The following is a 13,418-nucleotide window of genomic DNA, read 5'->3' on the forward strand; positions in this document are numbered from 1 at the left end:
TCAGTCTTCTACAGGTTGCCAGCCAGTTCACCCAGCACCATTTGTTAAATAGGGAATCTTTTCCCCACTCAATGTTTTTAATTGGCTTATCAAAGGTCAGGAAATCTAAGATTTCTTTGCTCAACTTCTTTTTGGAGGATCTGTCCAATACTGCCAAAGGAGTGTTGAATTCTGCAACTATAATGGAGCGGGAGAGATCAAGTTGCTGATGTCAGTTAGAGTTTCTTTTATAAATTGAGATGCATTCTGGTTGGGTGCATAGATATTGGTAATTGAGATCTCATCATATTGAGTATTGCCCTTAACAAATATAAAGTGGCCATCTTTATCTTTGGTGACCTTTGTTAGGTTAAAACCTATTGTATCTGTGAATAATATTGCAACACCTGCTTTTTTTGCTTTCCATTAGCCTGGAATATAGATGACCATCCCTTCACCCTGAGTCTATATTTGTCTCTTAGGGTAAGGTGAGATTCTTATATACAACAGATGTCTGGTCTGAGTTTCTGTATCTAATCAGCCAATCTGTGCCTCTTTAGAGGACAATTTAAGCCATTCACATTGATAGACATTATTGATAAGCCTGGTAAAATTTTGAGCATCGAGTTGTTCGAAAGTTCAGTAGACATTTTTAATCCTTTTGCCATTGTGGAAGTTGGAATTTGATCAAAAGTTTTTGGGTGGGTTTACTTTTGTGGTGGAGGATTGCACTGGTCATTATGGGGGAGAGGTTTGAGAATTTTCTGGAGAGCTTGTTTAATTATACCAAATTTCTTCAACGTGTGAATGTCATTAAAGTATTTAATTTCTCCATCTTAGATGAAACTCAGTTTAGCTGGATACAGGATCCTGGGTTGAAAGTTATTTTTTTTTTTGGAGATTAAAAGTCGATGACCATCTTCTTCTAGCCTGAAAGGTTTCAACTGAGAGATCTGCAGTCATCCTAATACTCTTCCCCTTGTAGGACATGGTTTTCTTACGTCTACCTGCTTTCAGAATTTTCTCTTTCATCTTAACTTTGGTGAAGTTAATTATGATGTGTCTGGGTGATGTCTTGTTCAGGTTGAGTCATGCTGGAGTTCTGAAACTATCTGCTATCTGAATTTCTGGTTGGCTTCTTCTGGTTGCCCAGAGAGACAGGCAGAGCGTGTCTGTTGTCTTCTCCCAGTTCTCGGGTCTGGGGCAACCGGGGTGCAGTGGAACATCAGCAGCTGCACGGGAGTGTGCATGGCCGGATTAGACCTCATTCAGCCTGCCAGGGAGACCTGGGGGGCAGGAGACTGGCAGCAGCCAGATCAGTCCTAGTTCGGCCCCTCTGGGGCAACTGGTGGAACAGGGGAACTGTAGTGGCTAGATCAGTCCTAGTTCAGCACCCTGGAGCAGCCAGGGGATGGGGGAATGGCAGCAGTAGCACAGGATACACGAGGGACCAGATCAGTCCTAGTTCAGCCCCACCAGAGTAGCTGGGCGGGAGGCAGAGGACTCCTTCACTGTCACCTGTTGGACGCATGCGGCGCTAGCAAGCCAATCTGTGCCCTCCCAGCATGGGGGCCTGGAGCAGGGAACTCCTCCACCTCTGTCTGAGGGACATACGTGGCTCTAGCAAACAGTTCTGGGCTCTCCCAGAGCAGTAGACCCCTCCACTGCCACCTGCAGGGCGCGTGTGGCTCTAGCAATCAGTTCTAGGCTCACCCATCTTGGGTGGCTGGAGCGGGGAACTCCTCCCCTGGCCTCCGTGGGGTGTGCGTGTTTCTAGCAAGCTGTTTTGGGTCTACCTGGAATGGAGGACTCCTCTGCCATTGCCCGTGGGACGCCTGTGACACTAGCAAGCAGTTCTAGGCCTACCCAGAGCAGAAGCCTGGGGCAGGGATCTCCTCTACCACCAGTGAGGCGTGTGACTCTAGCAAGTGGTTTTGGGCCTGCCCCACTCCGTAAGGGCAAAGGAACCCACCCAGTAAATGGGTTAGTCTGGGAAGGTTAATACCTCCTTCCCCACCTTGCACCCAGTCACTCGTAATCCTCCAGGTCTGTGACCCTATTCACTCCAGTAGGCCACTGCTCCCGGGGTTTACAACTGGCAAAATCAGCCAGAAATCTGAGTTTGGCAGGGGGGCCTTGTGTGTTTAAATTAGGCTTCTGTCCAGCTATATTTCTCTGTAAATCAGAGGTTGCATTCAGCTTGGGCAGCAGATAGATAGCAGTTTACACTCAAGTATGAATTCTAGCCTCTGCCCGCCCACTGCCTTTGTCTCAGGGGGATTACACTCTGAGGGCTGGCACTCCATCCATGAAAGTTCTCTGCGTTTTGCCTGTGGCTGCTGTCTGGAACCTCTGTTTGTCCAGAGAGAAGGGGCTGGAGTGGTGTCAGCCTGCAGTTCAGGATGCCACCGTTGCTGCACTGGCATCCCCTTAGCCGACTCTCCTCTCCTCATGCCTGCACCACAGTCTGCACAGAACAGCACCAGCCCTTTCCCCCCTCCACTTCTCTCAAGGAGATGCCCAAGAATCTGGATTCCATAGGTAACAAACCTCTAGACCTTGGAGTGGATGGGTGGGGACTCCTTGGAATTCAATGTTGCAGGTGGGAAATATATACAGTTTTATACAGTTTTACAGTTTTATGCCTGGCTGGAGGGTGCCGTGCCATGCCAGCAGGGGTAGGAGGTCCAGTTTTTAGGGAGTGTCTCCTGTGGGATAGAGTGGGAGAAAGTTTGAACTCTGCTCACTTGTTTGCATGGAGTAAACTGTGAGCCCTTGTGTGGGGGAAGGGACTCTCATCTACTTGGTGGTGGATTTTGTACCTTTTGGTTGTATTTTTGGGGTCACAGCTCGCCTCAGGAAGGTTGAAGTGTGCTCTTCAATCTTCTTTCTTAGCTCTGCTCCGAACCATCAGCTAACTTGCTAAACTTCTGTCCTTTAAGCCGCCTTCTGGACGGGAGTTTCTGGAAAAAGCTGGCTGCAGTCCGCCATCTTGGCTCCGCCCCTAGAAATCTTATATGTATCTTAATAAAGATACATAAAATTTTTACATTTTATATTTACATTAATTTACATGATTCATTTAGAGTTAATTTTTGTGAAGTGTAGGTACAATGTCTGTGTCTCCATAAATTGACTGACTGATTTACATGCGGATGTCCATTTGTTCTGTAGCAGGAAACCGAAGCAGACAGAAGACTCCAGGCAACAGTTGGGTAGAGGAAGCGAGTTTATTTTTGCTGGGGGAACTTGGAACACCAGTGTGTCTCCAAAACCGAGCCCTCTGACTCAATCTCTTGACTCTCTTTTATCCACTTTTCAGGGCGAGAGTGCACCATGAGGGTAATAAAACAGAGAGAGACATGACATCATCCTGAAGTTCCCAAGCTCAAGGAGGAAGGTCAGATTCACCCATGTCCTTGAGACCGGTAGGACCACCTTCCCTCAAAGGTGACGGAAGTCCAGGGAAGTTACTAGGTTACAATCTAGGCCCCGCGCATGTCAAGGGAGGAGCATACAGATAACAGAAACGCCTGCTGCTTGGCTGAGGCCTACACAGGGCAGCTAGAACGGATTCTCTTGGTTCTGCTTTTACTTTCTTGCCTCATTCCCCCCTTTGAGACTCAGAACAACTTGTTATGGAGTCTCACCATCATCCTCATCAAACTGTGCCATAGTTCGTTGGTGGTGCATGTAATACACTCCACCTGGGCTTCTTTGAGTCACAGCTGAACTCACTAGGTTCCTCACCATCTGGAGTAATACTGGCAATAGGCATGGGAGAAGAAGGCAAGTGCCCAATAACAATAAGACTCCTATTATAAGGGTCTTAAAACCTCCAAAAGCAGAGAACTATCCTCCAAAGATAGATTTCAGATCAAATCCATGCCACACCTGTAGTGGCACATGAGCTAATTTGGAAATTTCATTAGCTATATTTTCCACCACTAGACCTTGATCATCTATTTTCAAACAACAGTTGGTCAGATTGAACTTTTCACATACTCCTCCTTTTGCAGCAAGTAAATAATCTAAAGCTAATCTGTTCTGATACACAGCATTCCTTATTTGAGTTTGCTGGTGGGCAAGGAGGGTCAAAGCTTTGCTGGTCTCATTAGTGATTATTTCTAAGACCGCCTGCAATTGTATGATATGATTTAGTATATAGATAGGGGTTTGGTAACCCTAAGACCCATCCTCTGCCCATGTGGTTGGCCTATAGTATTGTATTATTCTTTCTGGGGGCCACTCATCCTCTTTCCAGTTCTAGTATCATTTGTTGAAGAGAAAATGTCAGGGTCCTGCGCCAGGGGCAGGGTCCTCAAAGACCTGTGGAACTGGTGTGACTGACTGGAGAAATATAAAGTTAGGAATGATGATAAAGAAAGAGACATGAGACACAGAATAGAATCTCAAAAGGTGGGAGTTCAGGGCACTACTTTCTGTTTGTGGGTTCCTATGAGTGGCCCCCAGTCTCTGTTCCACTCAGCTTTTATTCAAACCTCTTTGCCCAGGTGGTAAGCTGAGGGAGGGAATAAAGACACCATCAGTTTCTCTGAGTGAGCATATCAGCTCCTGTTGTTATTATTATTAACTTTAAGGATTTGGTTAGTTTTGAGAAATCTGAAACTTGAGCCTCCTGTGGAGGAAGCCTCTTGTTTGGAGGCACACACACAGATTCCTAGGGAGATATTAAACTCCACTAGTTCACTGTGGAATAAAATGCCACTGGTGTTAATCTCCTCTGAGGAATCAGTGGGAGAGAGGCATTTTTTTCTAATCACCACCACACAGGATTTTCCTCTGCAATAAGGGATGTAAGCCCTCCTGCCTGTACCCTGGGGCTTGAGCTGTTCCATTGGTCTCTACTTCAGCCAAATGCAAATCTCCACAGTGGGTATCTGCTTTGTCTATTTAATGAACAGGAAATGACGTAGAAGATGTATCTTTGCTAGGACTTGTTATATTATCTTTTATGACCATTATTTTCCTCAGAACATTCCTAGACTCAGCAGGGGTATTTGTGTAAACTGTATCCTCAATAGGCCAGAGTTTCAGGAAAGACTGGAAACTTGTTCAGATAAGAAATTTAGTGGCTGGCTTAAAGGTTAACTAGCTGACTTTTCTTCAGCTTACTTTTTAATTTTCCCTTTTTCCTCGGGGTGCCTTCCCCTGTTAAGAATGGGGTCTTCGGTCCCCATTCTGCCTAAAGAAAGATAAGAGGAATTTTTAAAATGTTTAGGGGCAAAATTATATCTCTTAAGAAATAAAAGAGAAACTTTATTTATTCTTCCAGAGTAAAAATATACTCTACCATAGTCAAGTTCACAAATATTGGGCATAAAGCAATTAATGGTCCCTATCCTAGGCCTTCTAAAGTACTTAGAAGTACTTATATATTCCACTGTCTTCAAAACAGAGATGTACCTCACTGTTTTCAACTGTTACACTGAGATGAAGCATATTAATGTAAATTTAAAACACACAATTGAATTATTAAGATACATTTAAGATTTCTAAATACACAAAAGGGATTCTTATTGTTTAACATAAATGCAAGCTGTAAAAGATAATTTTATCAAATAGTTATTAATAATCACTCAAAAACTACAAAAGGAGGAATAACTCTGTTGTACTAAATGGAGAAAGAAAAACACTACCATTAAACACAATTCAAATGGTATCTTGTCCCCTGATAACAAAATCAGAAGTTCACATTTACAATGACTCTAGATGCAATTAGATAAGGCTAGTTCATAAACAGGTTTAATTTTCCAATTAAGATTTGGAACCAAAAAGTAATCTCCAATCATTTACTCAACATTTATTAGTTCCCTACCACAGCTAAGGAAGTGAAGAGATAGTATTATAGTAGGTACAAAGGTGTATCAAACAGAGATCCACCCTTCAAGACCAGACATTCTTCTGGAGTTGATGAGAACCTACCCAAATGACTTATAGTAAGAAAGAAAAAGATTTAGAGATAAAAGAAGAATCAATTAGTTACTAGAGATTTCAAGGAAGAAAAAAATTATTTTCAGCTGAAAAAATCAGGAACTATTGTACAGATGATAAAACATTTGAGCTCAAGCCTAAGGAAGTCGGGACCCTACTGTTCCCACAGCCTTGCGAACACTGCTTGTTTCCCAAAACCCAAACACCTGACTTGGAGTCCTCTGGTTGCACCCTATTATTGCTCCTCCCCCATCTGTAAACACTCTGCTCCCCTTAGGTGCAGGCCACTGGACATTCACCTCTTTCCTTCCTTGTTGCTATCAACCTCTGATCATTCCCTTTTGATCTCTGCAGACCTTGGCACCTGAAACATTTCTCTCTTTACACCGACCTCCTATTTTTCTTGCTGGATTCAAAACACATATAAGACAGGCTGCTGCTTTCAGCTGTATGAGACCAGAGACCACTGCCTTAAGGATGCCATCATTAATTTGAATGGATATTTTGACAGATTCTGGCAGATGATGATAAAGCATCTTAAGGAAACGGGGCCATATTTTAATTTGCATAAGAGCGCCACACTGATTTAGTAGCAGGGTTGCATAAGGATAATTCATTCAGTAGCCAGGCCCCTCCCTTCACCTTGACCACAATCCTACTACAGCCAATGATCACAGAGTCAATCCTTGGATTTCATCACCTCCAGAGATTAGACTACCTCCAAAACAATAAGTCTAAAGACCTTACTTTTCTTCTTTAACCTCCCGTCTCCCTGGTTCATTTACTCAAATATCTCCTTGAAATTATTTTTCTTTGTAAATAATACCACTCATTTATTTTCTTCTATAATATGAATATAACAATAAAATTACAAAATACAGGGTAATAACATTACACATAGTATTATGTATAACAATAAATGTACAGGTGATTTAAAGTATATTTTCTCTCTGTTCACTAGTTCCAGTTACCTTTTATCCTCTCCTATCTGCTTTAGATTTCATGGTCATTCACTAGAACCATCCTTTTACACTTATATCCTTGCCTTACCTTCCTCTTTCTCATTTTCTTGGGGGGCGGGGGAAACTACTTCTAAATGAACCCACAATTGCCTTCCCTAGGCTGGCACTCATGCACTACGCATTCTTAGAGAGCTCACAGTCACCACGTGGGCCCTCCCAAGAGACCTTCCCTTACTCATTCAGTTCCAGCAATGCCCATCAACACTGCTCTTTTGATAGACTATACAAGAAACCAAGGATGTTTTCCCCAGAAACACTTAGTATGTTGGCCCATACTTGGCCTTCAAATCTCAGCTTAATAATAATAATTACTTGTGATCATTACTGAATGTGTTCTTTGTGCCAGGTATTTTATATAAATCAGTCTAATTTTCCCAGAACCTTTAGAGGTAGATAACATTATCATCTTCATTTTACAGATAAGAAAGTTAAGGATGAGAGAGATTCAGTAACTTACTCGGCATCATATACAGAGATAGCGGGAGCTGCATGGTGTGCTCTCATGTGAGCTGTGGGCCTGCGTGTCTCAAAAGGCTGCTTGTCTGTTCTGGGCTGTTCCTTCACTGTCTCTATTTTTCCATAAATACTCCTTCCCAATGACACCATGAAGATAATTTGTAACAATTTTCTCACATTGTAACTGTACATTTATTTACTTGTTTGTGCCTTGTACTTTCATTGTTTCTCTCCTCTTACTGGACTTAAATTCTGTTGGAGTCCTGTGTCAATTTCACATATCACTGTGTCATCAGGGCCTAGCAACTTGCCTCACCTATAATAAACATCAGTTAACCCTTGTTAAATAAATAGACAAAATTGAATATCAGGACAAAGTAGGCAGAGCAGGACATTCCCGGAAGAAGTAGGCACAAACAAAGGCCCAGCAGGAAAATTGAGAACACACTCCTGCAATGGCTTCATGCAGCTGTGACGTGTTACATCTCCCTTGTGTACTTGCACTGGTGAGATCAATGGGGCTAAACACACTCCTGCAATGGCTTCATGCAGCTGTGACGTGTTACACTTCCTTGTGTACTTGCATTGGTGAGATCAATGGGGCTAAAGAATTGACCAAGACCTTATAAAACTAAAAGGCAGATGGCATCTTATTTACCCAGGGTGAGGGCCAGTTGTGAGGCCACTGGCATTGCCAGGGAACATGGGGGCAGCTTACTCACCCTGAGATGTGGAGTAACTATCCTCCTTCTACCCCACATGAGCTCCTGGGAGGTTCAAGGACACCTTCCAAACAAGTGCTATCAGGTCACAGATTGCCACAGTGGCAACGTCTGTAGAGTAGGACAGGGAATGTGAGATGGATAAGAGGGGTAAGACAAGTAAGCTGCAGCATAGCAGAATTTTATTGTATCTGACCAAAAATCATTCTGAGACAATACAGCTAAGGTCAGGTACATATAATCTTTAAAATAACTTACAAAGCTCAAAATGGAACAAAGCTAAAGTGAAATTCTGAGTGTGTTAAAAGGTAAGATTGTAGCATTTATTTTATGAAGGGACTCTTCAGGCAAAATAAATCACTGGGTCATTTTAACTACAGTGTCCAACACAACTTTTGCTTTAAATTTTAAAGCAGCAAGTGCAAGAGAGTCACTAAAAATTATACACATGTTTATGTGCTGTAGCAAGTCACTCACCTTTATCATGTTTTTAATAGTTAAACTGTTTAAGAGTTTTACTGTGTCCCTGAGAAAGCTGCAGCTTAGTGTCACATCCACAGGTTGGCACAGTAGGTGTTGAGGAGATATGGGCTGTAGAGGATAAGGAAGCTTAGATTTGACCAGGGCAGTAGCAAAAATGAAAGTGGGAAAGTGTGTGTCTCATAATTGCTTTTATCAGAGTTCTCAGATTTCCACTCACATTCTGGGTTGAGTGGCAACTTCATAATACATCCACTGTGTGTCTTGGCTACTAAGAATATCTTCTGTGATAAAGAGGCCCATGGTATTCCATTTTTCATGAGGGATTTATGAATAGAAACAAGGAAGTCTAGGGTTGAGGAATCTCAGGACAGGCCCCACCCATTCATAGCTGACTACCAAGGACATGGGAAACTGGACAGCTGCTGCTGAACCGTGCTGCGGGGCTGGTGTGTGTCTGGAGTATACATCTGGAGTGCCGGAAGACCCCACTGGTGTCTATCCACAGTTTCATGGAGTCTTCTTCCTGTAAGTATCCACACTCACTGTCCCATGAGCACACTAGCCCAAGCAGGGTGAATCAGGGGTGCTGGAGAAAATGCCCACAGGAATAGTCCTTAGTGACAGCACAAGCTAGTGGCTAAATACACTTCTCTGGTATGTAGTAGTACACTTCATCACTAAGGTATGTTCCGTCCCTGCAGGACTGAACCCCACACTACCACATGGTCCCTTCTAGCGCCCTCTGATGGCTCCTTCCCTTCTCCCCTGCCTATCATCCTACCCACACTTCCTCAGATCCCCTTCCAATGAACAACATGCACTGGAATCATTGCTGCAGGCTCCACTTCTTTGAGAATCCACTTGTAGTTTCTAGAAATCCACTTATAGCACAATCCATCTTTGGGACTAGATGTTTATGTCCCTCAGAAGTTTCTATATTGACATCTAACCTCTAATGTAATTAGGGATTGGGATATGGGGCCTTTCAGAGGTGATTGAGTCATGAGTAGCCTTCATAAATGGGATTAGTGACCTTGTAAAAGAGGCTTCAGAGAACTCTCTCATGCTCTGTCACCAGGACAGGAAACAGTGAGAAGGTGCCATTTGGGAACCTAGAAGCAATCCCTCAACAGACACCAAACCTGCTGGCACCTTGATCTTGAACCTTGCAGCCTCCACAGCTATGAGAAATAAATGTTTGTTGTTGGAGCCACACAGTCTATGATATTCTGTTACAGAAGCACCGACTAAGGCATGAACCTAGTTAGAAGCAAACAAACCATGCTGGAAGGAAAGAAATACCAAAAAGGCAGACAAATTCATCTATCTTTGTAATTTTGCAGATGATGATATGATTTTAGTGATGTGCTATACCTGTATGGTCTGGGGTTCCTCTCCTCTCCCCTCCCCTCTTCTCCTCTCCTCTCTTCTCCCTCTTTTCCTGTGGGTCTCCTTCTGTAGATTGGCAGTAAGCTGTCAGCACAGAGCATAGCCAGGGTGTTATCTGTTTTGTATTTGAGAGTCAAGGTGATTTCCAGGCATTCCTAAATAAGAATTGCAACAGCTGTTGAATAAGTGGAGAACCTGTGGTCTTAATGTCACATGTGGGCTTCTGGGTCCTTAAGTGTGGCCTATTGACAGAATCCAAATTTTACAGAAGAAATCCTTTTATTAAAAGGGATACAGCAGAGAAAAATGAAGCTTTTCTTGCCTCCTTTGATTCTTAAAAAAGAACACTCTTGAGATCAGAAGGCCACAGCTCTCCTGCCCCTGAATCAGTATAGTTCACACACCACACGATTCACCCATTTAAAGGGCACAACTCAGTGTTTTCAGCATGTTCACGAGGTTGTGCGTCCTTCACGCAATCTAATTTAGACCATGTTCATCTCCCCAAAGGGGCTTTGCTTTAGTAGTAATAAAAACAGACGTTTAACCTATGTGCTGGAGCCGCACTGGGACCTGGGGCCAGGTGCAGGCTGGGGGTTGGGAGTGACGCGCGGTGTGACGAGGAGCCCCGACTGCAGCCCAGATGTACAGGAGGTGCCATAACACGGAGTCCCACGAGGAAATAAACAACCCAAGGAGACCCTTACGTGCAGGCCTCTCTGAAGATACGACATTTGAATGAGAACACAAAATCCCAAGGTGGCGTCCGGGAGGCGGAGTCGGTTGGGCAGGGCCCCAGGCCTGCTGCGAACTGAAGCTGAGGAGACCGCGTGGAGACGGATGCTGCGGGGCTCTGTGCGCTAAAGACCGAGTCCAGATATTACTCTGAACTCAGTAGATGCCTCTGAAATTGTTTACCCTTCAGGTTCTGTGACCTAATTTATGCGTCGACAATATTTGTCTAGCTGCCCCGTTGGGAACATGCGGCAGGAGAGAGGGCAGGCTGAGAGGCCACAGTTCTCGGGGGCAGCGTGAAGGGAAGGGAGTAGACAGGGGCCCTCACCGCCGAGGAGCAGCAAGAGGAGAGGACGTGGACGGAGTGTGTCGGGTTTTCTGGGAGGGACGCCGAGAGGTAGGGTGGCGAGGCTGTGAGGACACTGGGAACCGGTGAGGCGCTGGGACCCGCCCCCACGCTAACCAGATGATTCCTCTTTCTTTATTTCGTATTTGGGTTTATTCTTAAACTTCTATTTGAAGAATGTAATGGGGGTTCAGTGAACTTTGAGAACTACGCCTAGACGCTATACTGCTTGCCAAGAAGTCATTCGTTAGGCGAATGTATCTCTAACGTGGAAAGTATTCAAAGTCAAATAGAGAGAAAGCAATTCTCCCATCGCTGTTTCCTTGGAGTCACAGAGTAGCCTAGAGTGGGGCAAACTCAAGAGTGTGGCAAAGGACCCTTAGAACTCCATGTGACCAGACTCCGGCTATGCTGGACTTGGGTCACCAGGCTGCTGGTGGCTGTGGCCTGGGGTGAGGACAGGATGGGGCAGCTAGGAGAGTGTACCACGTGCAGGCCATTGAATCCTCTTTGCAGATTCATAGTCCCCTCCAGGAAATTTCTGACTCCTTGACAACGCTTTTAGCAGGGGGCAGCTCTTTCCAGGAGCGTCCATTTCAGGGATGACTGGATTGGCTGCTGCTCAAATTCCCTCTGAATAGACAAGACAAATGTGCAAATGTGCAGGCCACTGGGAATAGTGCTGTCACCTCCTAGAACAACCTGTCTTCACATCGATTTGGGGCAGGCCCTGGTAAGGGACTCTGCTCCAGTCCACTCTCATTCTGGCTCTACAGCCACTATCAGAGCATCCTGGCTCTTTTATTCAATGGCATAAAGCAGGGGGGCAACTCACAGATCATCTGCACACATGCTCTACATTCCAGGATGGTATAAATAAATAAAAAAGGGAATCTCCCTGAAATAGTTCATAGACAAGACTTACAGTAACTCTTGAAGATTGTATTATTTATCAAAGAAATACTAACTAATTTATTCGATGGATATTTAAGGATTATGCCATTCCAAAAATTTCAAGGATTAGGCATAATAAAAAAGAATATGATTCCCAGAGCCTTCTGGAAGACACAAGTAATTATAACACAGTATGTAATGGAATTAATTATAAGGATTTATGGGTGAAGAAAAGCAAGTAAATATGTCACAGAAACTCAGTGGTGGATTTATATGTGCAGAAGAGGGTTGGCAGAACAGGGCTATGAAGGATGCAAAGGAGTTTGCTACGTAAAGAAGTGGCAGGAGCTTTTCTGAATTTTTGAAAGTATACAAAAATCATTGACACCTCAAAGAAGTTGATGTGTTTGAGCACAAACGTTTCAGTGTGTTCTCATTGTGAGGCAGCCCAGAGACAGGTGGGCAAGAAGCACAGGGTGGAGTTGGGTCTAGATCATTGTTGTGGCAAGGCTGCCACTGGAGAGTCCTAAGCCCAGAAAGAAGCAAGTTCAGGAATATCCCTATAGCAGAGGAGGCAGAAAATGAAGTTAGATCTTTTTTGTGCAGTTTTTGGCTGGGGCAGAGTTTGAACCTGCCACCTCCAGCATATGGGGCTGGAGCCCTACTCCTTTGAGCCACAGGCATCACCCAAAGCTGGGAGATCTTAAAGGAGGTTGCCACTATGACTTGAGAGAGACGTGAAGTGTGAAGTAAGGCAGTAGCAGGATAGCAGGAGAAGGGACGATAGAGTTTGAGACCTGTAGAAATATTTGAAGATGATTGGATATGAAGGGGGAAAGAAATATTGAGAGTGGCTTTAGGTTTTTTGTCAGGTGACTTACTGTAGATCATGATGCCACTAAGTGAGAAGACAGAGAAGTAGAGCTGGTCTAGAGGCAGAGAGAAAGAATTTTATGATTGAGAATACATGTGCAAACAGGAGACCACATATTTTTATTTGACATCTTGACAGATACTATCAAGACATTTATATTTACCTTGATAGTTTTTTTGGACACAATTGATTTTGAGTTCTTCTTCCATTAATAGCAATGAAGATAGATTTTTCACTATCTCTACACTCACCTGTTAATCCTCCTTTGTAATCATATCTGCCCCAAAGCTCAGACCACAGCAAAGGTCATAATCCACAGAGGAAATAACTGCCCACATGGTGGCCCCAGACTTAGGAGTCTTCAACTGCATTTCTCCGGAGGAGCTGAAGAAATAACTGCCCACAGGATGCCCCCGGTTTTAGGAATCCTCAGCTGTATTCTCCCAGCAGGAGTTAGGGAAATAACTGCCCAGGAGGGCATCCCCAGACTAGGTGTCCTCAGCTGTGTCCTCTCAGCAGGACCTGAGGAAATAACTGCCCAGGAGGGCGTCCCCAGCCTTAGG

This window comes from Otolemur garnettii, unplaced genomic scaffold (genome assembly GCF_000181295.1).
Source record: "Otolemur garnettii isolate 467f Iridium unplaced genomic scaffold, OtoGar3 scaffold00118, whole genome shotgun sequence".
Taxonomy (NCBI): Eukaryota; Metazoa; Chordata; class Mammalia; order Primates; family Galagidae; genus Otolemur; species Otolemur garnettii.